Source organism: Panthera pardus, unplaced genomic scaffold (genome assembly GCF_024362965.1).
Source record: "Panthera pardus isolate Hobbes unplaced genomic scaffold, ASM2436296v1 HiC_scaffold_20, whole genome shotgun sequence".
NCBI lineage: Eukaryota > Metazoa > Chordata > Mammalia > Carnivora > Felidae > Panthera > Panthera pardus.
This window is the reverse complement of record NW_026526766.1, coordinates 48,491,724-48,510,738: the sequence shown is the minus strand read 5'-3', so window position 1 is coordinate 48,510,738 and position 19,015 is coordinate 48,491,724.

Sequence of the window (19,015 nt, the reverse complement as noted above, 5' to 3'; positions counted from 1 at the left end):
TGCCTATGGACAATTTTCCAACTATGGTACAGAGAGCTGGAATCTAAGCAGAACACAGCATTCCTGCTAAACTGGGGAAGAGTTCAGAATCTGAAGCAGCTGAAGGGACGAGACAGAACTCAAAGATATGTGCATGGGGAGGTCCTAAAAGGCTAGGTGGGGTCCCCTGAAATTCATGAGATTATAGCTAGGCTGAGCACATGCAGGATGAGATTACACAAAATTTTCCAAAAATTAGCTGCTACAGGGTTGAAAACGGAACAGAAATACAAGGTTTCAAGCAGTCAAGGACCATATCAGAGGTTCAGACTAATTAAAGTGGAAAAATTTACTTAGACCTTTGTAATGCTTTGAGTACTTATCTGAGAAAGCAAAAAGGCCGACCTTTAGGAATAAAAACTATTTTGCAGAAAAAGGCTCATTCTGGATCTTACCAAATGAAACCTAAAATCAACACTAAGTACCAAATAGGAACCAAAGTTTAGGGATTTAGTCTCTCCAAGTTAGAGAGTCCTAAAGCTTTTTGGGCATCTCAGAAACAACCTTATTAAAGCAAAAGATCCAGTCTACACAAGTGAAAAGTGACCAACTAGTAAAAGGATGAGTTAAAATTAAAATCTTCACAGGAAGATGACAGAACCAGGAGTCTCCATAATGTATTATCAGCAGGATTAGTGCACAATCAAAACTTAGGAAAAATACAAACAGAAAAATGTGATCTATACTCCAGAAAAAAAAAAAAAAAAAAAGGTCAATAATAACCAGTGATCCAAGATGGCAAAATGGTGGGTTGGAAAGACAAAGATTTTAAAGAAATTATAATAAATACATTCAAGTAACTAAAGGAAAAATATGTTCAAAGAACTATAGGATACATAGGAGTTAATTTTTATGGATCTGTGTTACCCAATGGTTTCTTAAATAGAACGTTACAAGAGTAAGTCACACACACACACACACACACACACACAAAATCAAAGAAGTTGGATTTGTTCAAAATTTAAAAAAAAATAGTGCTGCACACAATACTATCAAGTGAGAATATAAACTGCATAATGGGAGATATATTTGCAAATAAGATCTCCGATAAGGGTCTTATATAGAAATATATCAATCAGTCTTACAATTTAAAATATAAAGACAACATAATTAAAATGTAAACAGAGGATATGAACAGACATTTCTCTATAAAATAAATAAAAGCCAATAAGCACATTAATGGAGTATCAACAACATTAGTCGCTAGGACAATGTAAATCAAAATCACAAAAAGATAATACTTCACACTCACTAGGATAGCTACCATCTAAAAGATGGATAATAAACAAGTGTTGGCAAGAATGTGGAGAAATTAAAACCCTTATATTGCAGGTACGAGCAGAAAATGGACCAACCACTTTGGAAAACAGGTGGTTCCTAAAAAGTTAAACAGAGAGTTACCATATGACACAGTGTGGTAGGCAGAATAACATGCCATCCTCCAAACATATATGTGCCCTAGTCTCCAGAACCTGTGAATGTGTTGTTTTACATGGCAAAAGGGACTTTACAGATGTGATGAAGTGAAGGATTTGAGATGGGAAGGTTATTCCGTGGGTCCAATGTCATCATAAGGACCCTTGTAAGTGAAGCAGGGACGCAGAAGATTCAAAGGGAGACTTACCCATGCTACCTTGCTGGATTTGAAGATGGGAAAAGGGCACAGGAACTAAGGAATACAAATGGTCTACAAAACCTGGAAACAGTAAGATTCTCTCTTAGAGCCTCTAACAGGAACACAGCCCTGTTGACACCTTGAATTTTTTCTAGTGAAACCCAAGACTTCCAGAATTCCAAATAATACATTTGCACTGATTTCAGCCAGTGTGTTTGTGGTAACTTATTACTGCAGCAGTAGGGGACTGTGACACCCAGTATGTAGTTCCACCCCTAGGTGTGTACATAAGGAAAAAGAAAAACATCTATATCCACACAAAAACTTGCACACCGATGTTCATAGCAGCATTATTTAGAATAGCCACCCAAAAAGAAACAACTCAAATGCCTATTAACTGAGAAATGGATATATATGAACCATAATACAGTGGAATATTACTGGCAATAAAAATAAATGAGGGGCGCCTGGGGGGCTTAGTGGGTTAAGCGTCAGTCTTCGGCTCAGGTCATGATCTCACAGTTCATGAGTTCGAACTCCACATCAGGCTCTGTGCTGACAGCTCGGAGCCTGGGGCCTGTTGTGGATTCTGTGTCTCCCTCTCTCTCTGCCCCTCCCCTGCTTGTGCTGTCTGTCTCTCTCTCTTTCTCTCTCTCAAAATAATAAACATTAAAAAAAATTTTTAAGTAAAAAAATAAAATACCAATAATATAGATGAAACTTGAAAACACTATACTAAGTGAAGGCACACAGTCACAAGAGATCACATATTGTATGATTCCATTTATATTAAGTATCCAGAACAGGCAAATCCATAGACAGAAAAAAAACTAAATGTGTGGTGCCTGGGGGATAGTGTTCAGAAATGGGGAGGGAATAACAATGGATATGGAGCTCCTTTCATAGAGTTTGAAATGTTTTAAACTTAAATTGTGTTGATGATTACATAACTCTGAATTTACTAAAAACAAAATAAATAAACTGTATACTTTAAATGGCATATAAAGTTTGTCTCAATAAGGGCGTTAAAAAAGGAAACACCAAACATATTTTTTAAAAATAAAGTAAATACAGTCTTATTGAGTATTCAGGTAAGGAAGTTCAGCAGAGGAAAGATAATTATAACAAGATGGAAACTTTAAAATAAAATGGAAAGAGAAATTCACCAAACAGGTTTAATGGCATATATGAGAGGTTTCAGTGAACATAAAAACAGACCAATACAATTTGAAAAACACAGAGAAATGGGACGCCTGAGTGGCTCAGTTGGTTAAGCGTCTGGCTCTGATCTTAATGGTTTGTGAGTTCAAGCCATACTTCGGGCTCTGTGCTCATAGTGCTGAGTATGCTTGAGATCCTCTCTCTCCCTCTCCTCCTTCCCCTCCATCACTCATGCTCTCTTCCTCAAAAAATAAATAAACTTTAAAAAAGAAAAACAGGAAAAAAAAGAATGAAGACATTAGAATACATGTGAGACAATGTCAAATAATCTGATATATATACGTAATAGGAGTCCCAGGAAGAGAAAATAAGTAAGAATGCAGCAGAAAATTGTCTGCTGAAATAATGCCTGGAAGCTTTCTCCATTTGCTGAGAAGAACCTACTTGCAAATTCACAATGCTTAGCAAACCTCAGGTAAGATAAATACAAGAAAAACAGATGTAGCCACATTATGGCCAAACTCCCCAATAGCAAATACAAAGAGAAAACTTTGAAAGTGGCCAGAGACAAAAGACCTATCACGTACCTGGAAACTTAACGGAGAGTAGCTACTAAAGTTTTATCAGAAAACACTAGAAGAACATCTTTTAAGTGCTTATGGTTAAACAAAAACCAAAACTGTCATCCTTGAATTCTTTATTGAGTGAAAAAAACCTTGAACACAACACGCAGTTCTAGAGGCTTGAAGTTTGAGATCAAGGTGTCAGCAGGGCTACTTCCTTCTGAGAGTCACAAAGGCAATTTTGTTCTATGCCTGCCCCCCGCCCCTTACTTTTGGTGGTTTGCTGGCAATCTTCAATGTTCCTTGCCTTCTAGAAAAATCCCCTGAATTTCTGCCTTCATCGTTCCATGATGTTCTTCCTCGTGTGTATGTATATGTCTCTCACGTGGCATTCTTTCATAAGGACACAAGTCACATACTGGATGAGAGGCTCACCCAATTCCTGTATGACTTCATCTCAACAAATTATATCTACAGCAGCCCTATTTCCAAGTAAGATCACATTTTGAGGTATTGGGGGTTAGGACTTCAGCATATGAACTGTGGGGGAATGTAATTCACCGTATTACAACATTATAGATAAACAAAAGCTGAGTGCATATGCCACTAGCAGAGCTGAACCATATATCATAAATGTTGAAGGATGTTCTTTTGGCTAAAGTAAAATAATAACATATGGAAGGAAAGGAAAAATGAAAAAAAAACAAAAGGAATGATTTAAAAAAATAGATATGTATACAATGCTATTTTTCCTTATTATAATTTTCTTAAAACACAACTGGCTGTTTAAAGAAAAAAATTGAGATTTAAAACATATTCATACATGAAATCTATAATAACAAAAGGGTGGGGTGTGGTAAGTGGAATTGTCAGGTTTTGGTATTGGTGAAATATACAATGGGATAGTGAAGTAGGAACTTGGAAGTATGAGGTACTATGTCCATCCCAGTTGTCTTAGCCAAGTCTTTTATACATTAATTTTATTTTTAATTTTTTCTACAGCCAGGTTATTATATTTCTAAATACAGTATCCATATAAGATTATGGACTGTAGCATCAGATGACTAAAATTAAATACTCAAACTCACTCCGCCACATAAATTGTATGCCCTTGGATAATTTATGAAATCTTTCTCCTTTGTTTTCTCTTCGGTAAGGTGGGGACAAAAATAGCACTTACCTCATAAGATTATGATAAAGATCACATGAGAAATCCCCACTAAATTTTTTTCTCAGTGTAAAAATTGTTAATAATTGTTTACTGTTATTACCACTTACTACCTAATATTAGCACATACATGTTTATGCAGAAAATCATGTAAGTATTATCTTTCTAATTATGAGGAAAATATAAATAAACATTTACTGATCACTTACTATATGCCAGGGAGTTTAAATACTTTACAGAGCTTATTTGTCATCATAAACTTTAATAATTATAGTACCCTTGTTTAGAACAAGATATGGAAATATTAAAAGATTTCCTGACCCATTTAGTAAATAGAATAGGATTATGATCTAAGTCTAGACTTCACAGACATTATACCATTTTACTTCCAAGAATAAATCACTGCAGCCTCTATTCAAAAGCAAAACTGTGAGGTGCCTGGGTGGCTCAGTTGATTAAGTGTCCAACTTCCCCTCAGGTCACGATCTCACTGTTCAGGAGTTTGAGCCACGTGTAGAGCTCTGTGCTGACAGCCCAGAACCTGGAGCCCGCCTCAGATTCTGTGTCTCCCTCTCTCTCTCTGCCCCTCCCCCGCTCACACTCTGTCTCTCTCAAAAATAAACATTAAAAAATTTTTAAAAATTTGCAACATTATACAATTACCCATCTGCTGAACTGTAGGAAAGTGAGTCAACTTAAATCCAATCACATCCACCTAAAGAATTCGGTATCTGCTGAGCAATACCTATATTAAAATTATTTCCTATTCAACAGAGATTCTGAATTTGGGGGACAGTTTTGATATAAAACATTCCTTTCGATTGGCCTTACAAATCATGAATGCCAGAAAATTCATCTATTTGAGTTTAGCAAAATGATGTCAAAGATTTGTATACAACCTGATCATTCCCAAATGCTCCTTTTGCCCCAACACTGGGCATGCCAACTTGATTTCACTTAGTAAATAATGCTTTGAGAGTAAATGAGAGACACCTGCAATGGACTTTAAGGATTTATGTAGACGTGAAGAATGACACTAACGATATCCTAAAACTTTTCATTTCATTTACTTAAAAAGTTTTAACACTCATCAGATAAGTGAAGGATGAAGTTCCCTTCCAGTACAATGTGACTGCTCCCCTCACTTTACCCTGACCTGGAAACCTAACCATGACTTCAGCTTCTCTCAAAGATGGCTTGAAAAATACAAGCTAATTAGAAGGGTGTCACATAAATAGCACTTTAAACAAAATACAGGACTCGTTTTAAAAAGGAAACTACATAAAAAAATTCACTAAGTTGAATATCGTCTGTAATAATGTCATTATCATGCACCTCAGGGATGACTGTGAAGCATCTGTGTGCTTTCTATCCTACAGTTCAGCGCCATGTTTTATTCCATACCACCATCTTATTTCCCTATCTCTTAAACCCGTCTATATCTTTCCTTCCAAAATACAACAACAACAACAAAGTTTGAACAGAAAACAGGGGAGATACTCCTTTTGGCCATATTAGAGTGTCTGCATTATTTAATCTGGGGGAAGGGAGCACATGCTTTCCTTGTCTTAAGGAAACAATAGGATTTCTGTGAAAGACAACAGATTGCATGAAGGTGGAGTGAACAGCTGTTGATTAGTTTTAAATCAATGAAGCCCTCTGGAAACTAAAACTGAAATTGAGCTTATTGCCCTATTTTTGATATCCAGGGCTTGTGGTAGGTCCAGCATGGACAATCTTGAGCCTGCTTCTAGAGTGTTGCTCATTTCAAAGTTTTGATAATCATATTCTCATGTTTTACGGACACATCCTCCTGTCTGTAGTTCAGACATAAACACGCAGCTGTATGTACAGCTCAGTCTGCTGCATTACCTCAGCAAATCAGAGCCTTCAAATGAGGCATTCTGGAACAAACGTAAGCAGAAAGAAGAGAAGAAATTTGTTTTGCAAATGTAAACTTCCAAACAGCCTCCTTTAATGGCCACATTTTGTTCTTTGAGTCCACAAAAGTTGGTTACTGTTCAGACATCAAACTTTTTTACAATTGACATTACTGTTGGAACTCTGGAGTCAGTTTCTTGGCAGAAGAAAATCATCAAGACTGCTCCCTCTTCATTCCTATTAAGAATTTACTTACCCTTAAACAAATTCTCAATGTTTTCTCCTGAATGCTTCCCTTATAACACCCAATGCCACCATCACACCACTTGGGTAGAGTTTCTGCATGTCAGGATTATTTACTCATGTATCAGGTCAACATTAATTGGAAGTTTTCCTTATATCAAGCCCGACTAAATACTGGGAATGAAACATGAAATAAGTTTCATTTGCTTCCAAGAACCTCACCTTCTACTAAACCAGATATTATTCTGTGGCTAATCTGAGGGAGGTAGGACATTATGATAAAACTTTATTTAAATTCAGAAGAACAAAATCAATGCAGTATAAATTTTAAAGATAAATTTGCATGTATAGATCAAATTTCCAAACCTCAGAAAAGTATTGAAACAACATATATATATTTTAAGGTGACAGTTTGGGGTCTGTTTGCATGATTTTGCAAATAATAGAAGATGGAGAAGCCACATTAAACTAACATGATACATCTATGGGTAAGAGAAGAAGTATAGCTTGGCTTCACATGGAGTTAGAAGAAGAAAAAGAAAGTTATAAACAAAGGAAGCTACTTTTCTCTGGCTCTCAAGGTAACATGGTCTCATCTTTATCTCTCATTTTTTTTTAAGAGATACAGAGTGAGAGCTTGCATGTGCCAGGGACAGGGGCAGAGTAAGAGAGAATCTTAAACAGGCTTCATGCTCAGCGTGGAGCCAACTTGGGGATCAATCCATCCCCTCAACCATGGGACCATGACCTGAGCCAAAATCAGAGGTCAGTTGCTCAACCAACTGAGCTACCCAGGCATCCCTCTCTGATTCATTTTTAACTCTATATGCTTAGTAGCCTGTCTATTCCACTCTGTGCCTGGCAGAACAAAGTTGTATTATCTTAGAAAATATATGTTTTCTCATCATCAGAAAAAAACAAACAAACCAAGAAAAAACCAGACAACTGATTTCTAGCCCTGAACCCATTTCACAAAATTCTGAGAGAGAGATCTGATTGGCTTTAGGTCCACACCTTGCCCAATCTTCATGATGGTAGGAGTGGGTCAGTGTGACGGCAGAGACATGGAGTATAGACCTGCTCGCTGGTGTGGGCTCAGTGATAACTGCTCAGCACCATGATGTCAGGGCTTGGCAGAGAGGTTCTTCGACACACCACAGAAAAGATGGGGCTTGCCTGGAAGCTGCCGATTGCTAAAGAGTACAGCAAAGAAAATTAACAGTCCTGTATTTGCAATACTTCTTTCCTTTACTGAAAGAAGTATCCAGGCTAATCAAAGTGACAAAAGATGTAGGAGACGAATAACAATACAGTGGACTAAGCACTATTAAGGGAGGTGGATATAAAGAACAGCCTTCACAGCAGCTGTGAGAAACTGCATTACACAGTAAAGATGCACACACTTTTGAGGCTTTATTCTCTATGTTTTAGTCTGCTTTATTAACAAACTTGACTTATTCTATATAGGAAGTCCCCCTAATTTTGACATTTTGAAGAGCCCATATGGAATTACCAAATAATAATTGTGGAGCGAGATGAAGTTCCCTAATAGGTACAGCCATGAGCCAAGCACTGCAGGTGCCCTGGAAACCTCCCCACGTTTCCTCAATTAGTCCTTCCCCATCACCCGCTAATGGTAACTACTTACTCTGCCTTCTCTCACCATCGATTAATGATGCCTAATGCTGAACTTCATATAAATGGAGTCATGTAGGATGGTCCTTTTGTAGGTCTTTTTTAACCTTCTGTGTGTGAGGGTGACCCACATTGTTTTGTGTAGCGAGAGTCTGTGAAATCTTACTGCCCTAGTGAGTTTCATGGAATGAATAAACCACAACACATTTATCCATTACACTGTTGATGGACATTTGCATGTTTCTATCCTGCAGCTAGGATGGTAAGTGCTGCTATTAATATTCTTGTATATACTTCTTTTAATAAATGCATGTGTGCCTTTCCATTTGTTTGAGTCATGATGGGCGTGCAGTTATATCTGATAGTTTTTGTAATTTGTATTTCCTGATGGCTGATGATATTAAGAATATATTGACAGATTTATGGGCCACTTGGTCACCATTTTTGATAAGGTAACAATTTTCATTTTTTTTTAATGAGTTTTTTCCCCCTCTGCTTCCTTTCTGTGGACTTCGTTAAAATTGAGAACTTCTGTTTATCACAGGACTCAAGTGTGAGGATACAAATAAAAACATGTTATTATTTAAAATATAGACTCTCTTTTACCAAAATTTGATTCTCACTCAAATCTTTAAAATTATGTCTGTTATGTGAAATAAGAATGCCTCCATTAAGATATATGCCATTTCAGAATATGGTAATAATATTCTACAGAGGAAAACTTGACTCACAGACTTATATTTTCTTTTAATTTGCATAAGAGATCCATATGAGAAAAAGAAGCCACATATTAGGAGTCCCATATTTTGTGGGTAATCTCAGTGGTCAAAATCTGTAAAAAAAAAAAAACCAAAAAAACAAAAAACAAAAAAACTTATTCCCTCCCTCTACTTCATCATTTATCTTTTTTTTAATGTTAATTTATTTATTTTGAGAGAATGGGAGAGAACATAAGGGGCAGAGAGAGTGGGGAAGATAGAATCCAAGCAGGCTCCATGCTGTTACCATAGAGCCCGATGAAGGGCTCCATCTGATAAATCGTGAGATCACAACTTGAGCTGAAATCAAGAGTCAGACGCTTAACGGACTGAGACACCCAGGCACCCCCGTCACATATCTTTTTTAATACTTCACAGAAAAAGCTTCCCTCAAGTCTCAGAATCAGAAAAAGCTGTGTTGGGCAATTTACTTGGTTTTCTCCCATGAGCATTGTGGCTTCTGTGACAGACTGTGTCCTCCTCTCTGCTTTGTTTCCTAACAAATGTTTAGCTCACAATTTATACGCTACAAAGAACTCTATGTATACATTTTTCCATACTAATCCTATCCTTGCCTTGATTTTGCAATTTCCTTCAGGTATTTCTATTAACATATCATATAAGATATGTGATCAATATAAAAGTAAAAAAAAGAAACACAAGAAGAATATATATGCATATATATATATATATATGTTATATAAATATAACACTAAGTTAAATATATATGCACACTTAACTAAATACATATATAGGTAATAAAATTATATGATGAGGCAAATGTATACTATCCATAGTCATATATAATACAATACACATATTTTATACATATATTATATATGTATATAATACATATATATAATACATATACACAAACAGGACAAATATGTTTATATTTATGATTGGACTTAAATTTTATAAGAGAAACAAACAATAATTTTAGAGTCAGTGACCTTAATAAATATTTCTGTTCTTACCTCTTGTGGCACAATATTATTTTTGCTACAGTCTTTGGCCACATGCTTGCTTAACTTTCGTTTCATGCTACAAAGTGCAGATTAGTACTGGGATCCAAGCTGCCTAAAGTATTCCATGCAGCATCCTATTTGTTTGCAAAGTTCTTGAACTATGAATAAGGATAAAATTTCAAAGCTAAAGCATGGGAAAAAAAAGACTGGAGGAAAGCATTTTTATGCTAATGGCCATAGCAATGATTCTAAAGCAGAGTGCATGCAGAATGCACCATGGAGATGCTAAATAATATTTATGGAGCACGTGGGCCTTGCATAGCAGAAGCAAAAATGTTCTTTTTCTAAATTCTGTTTGCCAAATTACTTTGGACATTAGGGAAAATGCTGAAGTTTCATTTGAACTGTGGACCGAAAGCCCTGACTGAAAACAGTGCGAGGATTTGTGAGCTGTCATTTTATTCACCACAACACTAAATAGGACTGTGACATGCTAGAATGATTCTGGATAAATTGTCTTTTACTTACTTGATATAAGGTGCTCTGAAGAGGGGAAATATTGGAACAAGGAATAAGTTTCAGAAAAGTTTAAATATAACAGTTTATGAAATTCTTAAGGAAAACAGTTCGAGTCCATGGGATAAACAGATGTTCCTTTATTTATTTATTTTGCAAATCTATCATCCTAAATTTTATTACAATGATCCAAAGCATCAATGGATATTTTAGGGATCTGGAAAACATTTTTTTAAATATGAAAAGTACATAGACATCTCATCAGTCCTCCCTTCTGCCTCAAAATAGCATATCTTGATGGATTCTTGTCAGTGTTGGTCTTCATTTTGTTTACTCAGATAATAACAGTAAAGCACTGGCTAAGTGTTAGGTATTATGCTGAGTTTTTTAACTTTTTAAAAAATATTTATTCACTTATTTTGACAGAGATACAGAGACAGAGACAGAGTGCGAGCAGGGGAGGGACAGAGTCAGAAGGAGACACAGAATCCGAAGCAGGCTCCAGGCTCTGAGGGGTCAGCATAGAGCCCGATGTGGGGTTCAAACTCACGGACCTTGAGATCATGACCCAAATCCAAATCAAGAGTCAGATGCTTCACTGACTGAGCCACCTAGGCGCCCCTTGACTTTTACCTCTAGCATTGCAAGATGGATTTTATTACCCTGGTTTTATAAATGAGAATGTTGATATTTAGAAAGTCTAGAAAGCTTGTTCAAAATCACAAGTTGTAGAATAACTGGGACTCAGTTCTACCTGACAAAAAAGGCCCTGACCTTTTCAATACGCCACTGCTTTGTTACATAACAAACAAAACTATGAGGGAAAAAAAAAAAAGAAAGAGAAAAAGAAAAAAAATAAACCAAAAAAAAAAAAACATAACAAAACAAATCTCTAAACAAATACAGATCAATCTCAGTATAAACCACCAACTGTTACAACAAAGATGTAAAAAACTACCTTTGAAATAGCATCAGGGAGATAGAAAATCACCACCAGTTCATTCTGTTTATAGGAGAAAATTACCAGCATGATATCTGGGTGAAATGTCCTAAATATCCCTGACTATTTTTGCAGAAGCCCTTGTTTGTTTTAAACTGTGGATACTAGGGAATTGGAAGCTTATTCCCCTTGGCTAAGGTTTAAAATTCCTGATGATTTTGAGTGATTTTTGGTGAGAAAGCCAGTTCTTCCAGCCTAAACAAATCAGTCTGTGTATAAATGGGCTCTCAATATGAGGATCTGGAGAGTTGAAAATATAAAATTGGATACTCAGCCGAAGTTTTACACTTCTGCAGTGTGCTTTCCAAATTTTCAGGATGAAACTTCTTTATTCCTACTCCTAAAGCCAAGGCAGAATGTTTCTTGCTGGCCAGAAAATAGGTAGCTATTTTCTCCTTGGGGGTAAACAAAAGCTACCTTTGTTCCTTTAAGCTGCACACTCCAGCTGATAATCATTTTTTTTTTTAAGTTTACAAAAATAATGTACAGAAGGACATATTCACCAAACTATTATTTTAATCTGTGATGATGTTTTATTTACTTTCATTAAATTGATGACAGGAAAATTCACTCTTACTCCCTGGAAAAGTTAAGTCCATTATTTTGGCTAATATCAAGTATTAGGGTAAAACTTGTTTGTAGCTTTCTCTCTTTGATGATGTATATAAAAAATAACTAGGTACTATGCCTTTTATTTGAAGTCAATAGTCCTTTTATTAACAATTTTTTAAAATGCACTCCTAAATAAAACATAATTCATCACAGCCTGTTCTCTGTCCTATTTATTGAAAACTTCATAATAATAAATATGCTTTGTCGAATATAGTTCTTCTGTCTCTTTGTCACTATCAGGTGAATGTAAACATGATTTATTTGGGGGAAAATGCGTACATTGCTCTTGTTCTAAGGAGTGTTCTATTAGAGTTATTGGCCTAACTTCACACCAAAGTTGCATCCTTTCTGTGCGTGTATTTCTAGTAAAGAAAAACAAACACAAGCCGTTCACCATTGTAGTAAAAGTTTCAAATGGAATCAAAATAATGTGTGCATGGAGAGGAAACAGATGTTTATGAAGAAAAAGAGTTGAAACAGCAGGGCCTTAAGAAGCTTGAACAAGAAGAGAAATGCATCAATTTCCCCGATGCTAGCAGAAATATTCACCTTCTGTAGACAATGGCAACAGGGAACTTAATCCCAACTAGGACTAAACAGGGGAGAAGAGAGACTTTCTTGGGCTATAGAGTGACCTCCATTGCCACTTAACAATGGAACTGTTCAGAAAGATGAGAACAGATCTGAACGGGATGCAGATGGCGATTACTAGAGCAATATTCCTTAGCACTTTCCAGCATTTTAACTCCCTGGGAAAACTTAGGTATTTATTCAACTTTATTAAGTTTTTTTTTTTCTTAGTAGTATTTCTAACAAAAGTAGAGCCCTTTCTCAAAATTTGTTTCTGAAGACTCAAAATATAAGAGCCACTCAACAGTGATAGATAACTAAATAATTAAAAGGGGGATGACTAACAGTGGTAAGTGCAAATAGTTAATTATAGTTTTCATGGCATATGAACCTATATAAATTCACTTTTACCTTCATGACGCACTGTGGATTAAGTTGGGGAGTTATATTGACCCCATTTTAAAGAGGATGAAACAAAGAATAAAAGAAAGAAAGAGAAAGGCAATTAAAACTTGCTTAACATAAGCTGAGGACCAGGAACTAAAATGTCAAGTACGTATTTTAGATAATTATTGCATTTCACCCTCATTGAATCTATTGAAGTTGGCATAACTTTCTCCACTTTAGAGAAAAGTAAACTGGGGTTTTCAGCATAAGGTATAAAAGTTTATAAAGTTAATCAGGAAGATACTCTATTTCCCCCTCCCCCCAGTCTAAAAGCAAAGATATTTAACTTATTTACTCTTGGAGTATATAGGTTTTGGAATGGCCATTAGGTAATACAAACGCCAGAGCACTCATTTCCCAAGGACATACAGAGACATACATGTTCAACATATTTAACCCTAGGATGATACATGTAAGAAAACCCACACCAGGTTCTAAGCATCAAAAGGAGGTCAACTGGGGGTTTATTACAGATCTAATAACAAAAATACCTAGGAAGATCCAGACAAAGAGAGTATTTTATTATCCTTAAACATTGGTGGCGATATCATTCAGAAGACTGTAAAACATTTTTATTTGATTAAAACTTCTGACTTGAGGTTTTAAGAAGCTCCACCTCAGCTGGTCTTTCAATCATTCAGTGTAAAGATCAAGCATATCTCTTCAACATCTTCATCCAACAAAACAGAGTTTCATCCTTTGCTGTTTCAAACATGTGGTTACAATGGCTCCGTTTCTCAGAGAAGAAATGAATTTTATCTCTTCTCTAATAACTTTACTCTTGTATCTGAAAGCATGTAGATTAAATTTATGCATGTCTATAAAGGGTAACAGTGGTATTCAGTTGTTTGCTAAATACTGACAATCTGTGTGGATGACTGGAACCCAATGACCTGGAATTCAGGCTTCAAGGATAGACTGCTTGAGATTGAATCCCTGTTTCAATAATTTCTGGGTAATTACTTTGTGCAGGTTTACTAATATCTCTGGGTCTGTGTTTTCTCCCTATTAAAATGGAGCTATTAAGTATACCAGCATCATCAGATTGTTGCTTGGCTTATCAGAGGTAATACAATAATATAAATTGTTTAACATAGTGCTGGGCCCACGATAATCTTTCAAAATATATTCACTATCATTATTTTTAGTATTGTTATCACTGAAATTTTTTAAATAAAACCTACGTATATTCCGATTCACACAAAATCACCGAGTCTCATGCAGCGGGGTTCTAACTAACCTAATTCGGCATTTATACTTTATCAACCCACCTAACAAGATGTATCAAAACATCTCCAAGAATGTATTCTAAATCATCTCCAAATTTGGTCCAATATATTTTTAGTGTTCAAGTTCTAAAAAGTTATTTCCTCACATTGAGCCTCAAACTGCCTTCCTGAAACTCGCACACATGTGACTAGGTCCTGTCTCCTGAGAATACAAAGAGAAAGTATAATCCCACTTATAAAAGAAACCTTTCAAATAGTTAAAGACAGGTAGCAAGTTCCTTTTGAGATTTCATTACTTGAGACTAAACAATTTTCTTTCTTTTCTTTTTTTTTCTTTTTTTTAAGTTTAGTTATTTTGAGAAAGAGAGAGCTGAGGCGGGGCAGAGACAGAGGAAGAGAGAAAATCCCAAACAGGTTCCACACGCTGTCAGCACAGAGCCCAATGCAGGGCTCGATCTCATGAATTGTGAGATCATGACCTGAGCAGAGATCAAGAGTTAGACGCTTAACTGCTTACCTGACTGAGCCACCCGGCAGGTGGCCCGAGAGACTAAATATTTTTCATTACGGGTGTTTCCCTACCAATTTACAAGATTATTTTGACTTCCATAATGAATGTTCTTTATTATACTAGAAGATTTTGTATCATTATATTATTAGACAAGAATGCAAAGAAAAGGATGTGGCTCTCAACCCTAGTAGCACTTAGAATATTTGGAGGACCTCAACGATACCAATGCAAGGATTCCATACTCAGAGATTCTCATTTAATTGGTTTGGGATGCAGCCAGCTTGGGAAGAACACTAGTGTAGAAGAAGAAGCACAGAATTTGTGGTTAGAAACATTTCATGTCTGGGTGACATTGTGAGCAATTACTTAACCTCTTTGAGTCTCGTATTCCTTTGTTCATTTAATCAGCAAATACTATTAAATCCTTCTTGTGGGTCAGGCATTGTGCTAAGCAGAAGGAATATGGAGAAATGAGACACACTTGCTGCTTTCTCATAGCAAGATAGTAATAATCAGTGTCACAAGTGAGGGTGTATTATACATTTAGATGAGTGCTATAAAAAGGATCATGGTTCTCTGAGATTCGACAAAAACAGTGAAAATGAATCTGGTTTAGTTTGTAGTATAAAGAGAAAATAATTTCTCTTGAGTCCAGAAATAAAAAGGCATTTTGGCCAGGGAAAGAGAAAGCTTCTGTGATTGAATTACAGATGTTGACAAGAAGTAAAGCACTTTTTTTTTTTTCATCAAGAGAGAAACAGACACACACACACACACACACACACACACACACACACACACACTGCCCCAAGTTTCACTGACCTCTTCATAGAAAATAACCTCTTTTTATTTCCTTAAAATTTCGAAATTTTCAAATGGAGGAGGGTCCATTTAGAGTGGTGGAGGGTCCGCTTGTCAATAGGATTTCACATCAAAGTTCTTGGGGTGAAGAATAATAAAGTTGGTAGCAAAGGAAACCCCCAAATGCAAACATCACAGTATGAAACAGGCCCAATATGGGGGCAGAGCAGAAGCTCTTGGTGGCAACGTCAATTTGCCTGCTGGCCTCTGACCTCCAGGGGAAAATGAGATAGAGGAAATACCTCTTCTGGAGAAAGGTGTCCTCCATGCTGAAGAAATTTGCAGCATCCCCCCAAAATGAATGTTAATTATTAGCTATTTTGGCCTGACTTTGGAGAACACAATTTTTAAAGTTAGAAAGTTTCCAAGCAAGTGCCTCACAAACTGTAAGCTGTATATACATTTTTGTTAAAAGCGGAAGCTCAGGGTGCCTGGGCGGCTCAGTTGTTGAGTGTCTGACTTTGTCTCAGGTCATGATTTGCAGTTTGTGAGTTTGAGCCCCACATCGGGCTCGCTGCTGTCAGTGCACAGAGCCCACCTCGGATCTTCTGTCTCCTTCTTTTTCTGTCCTTCCCCACTCAAGCATGCACGCGCTCTTCTCAAAAATAAAATAAAACATTTTTAAAAATGTAAAAAGCAGAATCTCCTTTAGTATTTTTGACAAAGGGGTGCCTGAGATTCTGCATTTCTAACAAATATTCATGAGTTGCCAGGTAGCCCATCAGTGGATCACACTTTTAGTAGAAAGAATGCAGCCACTGAATACTCTGTCTCATGTGGCCCATCCCAAAGGGGTTGTTTGACATAACTGTCACATGTGTCACCTACAGGAATAAACTAGTTTCTGAATGTGCTTCCTGGAAATCTCTGAAGTTTCACATATGCATCTGTCATCCCTAACGTAGAAATGCTTGAACATTCACCTGTATGCCATTTTCACCTAGGTCATTTCTTCATTGGTTCAATGGAAATATAGTATCTTAGGGATATCAAACCACTTTAAGATTTCTAGACACCCTTTCTGCCTACCATCTTGCTGAATGTCTTGACCATTGACTGAATATGCTTGCCATATCACTGATCACCAGTTGTTCAATGCGCTCTGAAAACTGCATTGATTAATGTGTCTAAATGATCAAATTACTTAGCCAAAAATCAATATTGCATTTTTAATATTCCACAGAAAGACTGCTTACTCCTCAACTCTGGAGAGGAAACTAGAGGAATTATATTTCTATACCTGAAATGTGTATCATCTGCAGTGCAAACACATAAGTTAGAATACTATTTTTTATCTGAAAGCTCATATGGTAACTGTTCTCCATTAATGGAAAAGAATCCCCAGTTCCAAGTACAGAACTAGTCCTTCTGAGGCGGGAGGTGAGAGCGCTTTAAAAAAAATTTTTTTAATATTTATTTTTGAAAGAGGGGGACAGAGAGAGAGGTTGACAAAGAATCTGAAGCAGGCTCCAAGCTCTGAGCTGTCAGCACAGAGTCTGACACAGGGCTCAAACCCATGAACTGTGAGACTATGACCTGAGCCAAAGTCTGACGCTTAACCCACTGAGCCACCCAGGTGTCCCTGGAGGGTGAGAGCTCTTAATTGTAATCTGCATATCTGAAGAATAATTAATTGTAATCTGCATATCTGAAGAAGGCAAGTTGGCTTGGTAGAACAGGTATTAATGCAATCACAGAACACTAGGACCAAAATATTAGGACCAGTATTACTTTAGAAAGTATCTAGCTGGCCTCCATACTTTGTAATTAAGATATGGCAATAGAAGGTAGAAAATTTTCTAGGACTTGTTAGCGACAGAGACTTTTGTCAGTTCCTAGATTTATAATTCGGTGACTAGAAATTCAGAAATCAGGGTTTTTGTCATAGGTCTGTACAAGGTCATTGAACTTTTGGAGTTTCATTTTCTTATGTGTAATTGGAACATTAATTTCTCTAAGGTCCAATTTAAGTTGAATAGGCTGGATCCATGGAAATCAATATTAAAACAATACATAGAACTTTTGTGCCTACTTAGTTTCGCTTTTGAACACATACCATGCAAGCTGAATAAATAATTTTGATGACTAACAGAAAGCTAACTTATTAGGATGAATGAACTACTACCTGCATATCACTGGATTAATTTTCAATTTCATAATTTAACAGCTCAATTAACAATAATACTTAATTTGATATTATCATAAATGAATAGCAGACCTCACCGAAGATAATGAGTACTAAATTCATGACAAACAAAAAAATGTTACTTGAAATATTTAAATTCTGATTAACAAAATCAGGAGCTCTGTTTCCATACATGTTAAATATTTTAAAGTTGTATAAAAAATCATGAGGTATATAGCAGCTATAATAATAATGATGATGAAACAATATCTATAGATTTTGTTACTTTTGTAGTGTGGTATGAATAGGTCTACATTCACACAGAATTGTGTGTGTGTGTGTGTGTGTGTGTGTGTGTGTGTGTGTGTGTGTGTAGGAGGCAGAGTTTAGAGAAACACCTGTTTTTGTTGTTACAAATTCTATTTTGTTTTAAATAAAAACATTGAACAATTTTCCAAGATACCAATAGCACATTTCACCCCACAGAAAACATTTAGGTAACAGATGTGGAACACAAAGAAGCTACTTGATTCTCTGGGTAGGTAAGAAATATTCAAAGGGTTTTTCAGTGAGGTGTAGAGGCTTAAGAAAATGAGTATTACCCAGTGTAAATCCCCAGACATGGAAACTGCCCAAATGAGAAAAATAGACATTTATATTTCTCCCTTGGATTGCCTCCTCAGTCTACACTGGGGAAGAATTGGTCTTCTTGGAGCCATAAAAACAATATGGTGTCTAGTTACCATCCCAGAAGGGAGTCAGGGACTGTTAACCAAGGAGCATGTCTGGAACATTTTTTAACATCCCCAAGTTTGTAATTTCCTATATATCTGTCTGTTTCCCTGCAAAAGCAATGGCCTGACAGTTTGGTTCCCATGGGTACCAAGAGAGGGACTGGAGAGATGTTCTCCATACACAGCTAAATATGGAGACGAACCTATAAGGAATATGTTGGAGGGTGGGATGTTAGAGCTTACAGGAAAGGTTAGGAAACTTACTACACGGCTCCATAGCAATTGCATCCCATATTTTATCCCAAAGTGTGTAACTGAGATAAATCCATATTCATTACAGGTTGGAGAGACTTTACATTAGTGTTAGGAGCTACTTACC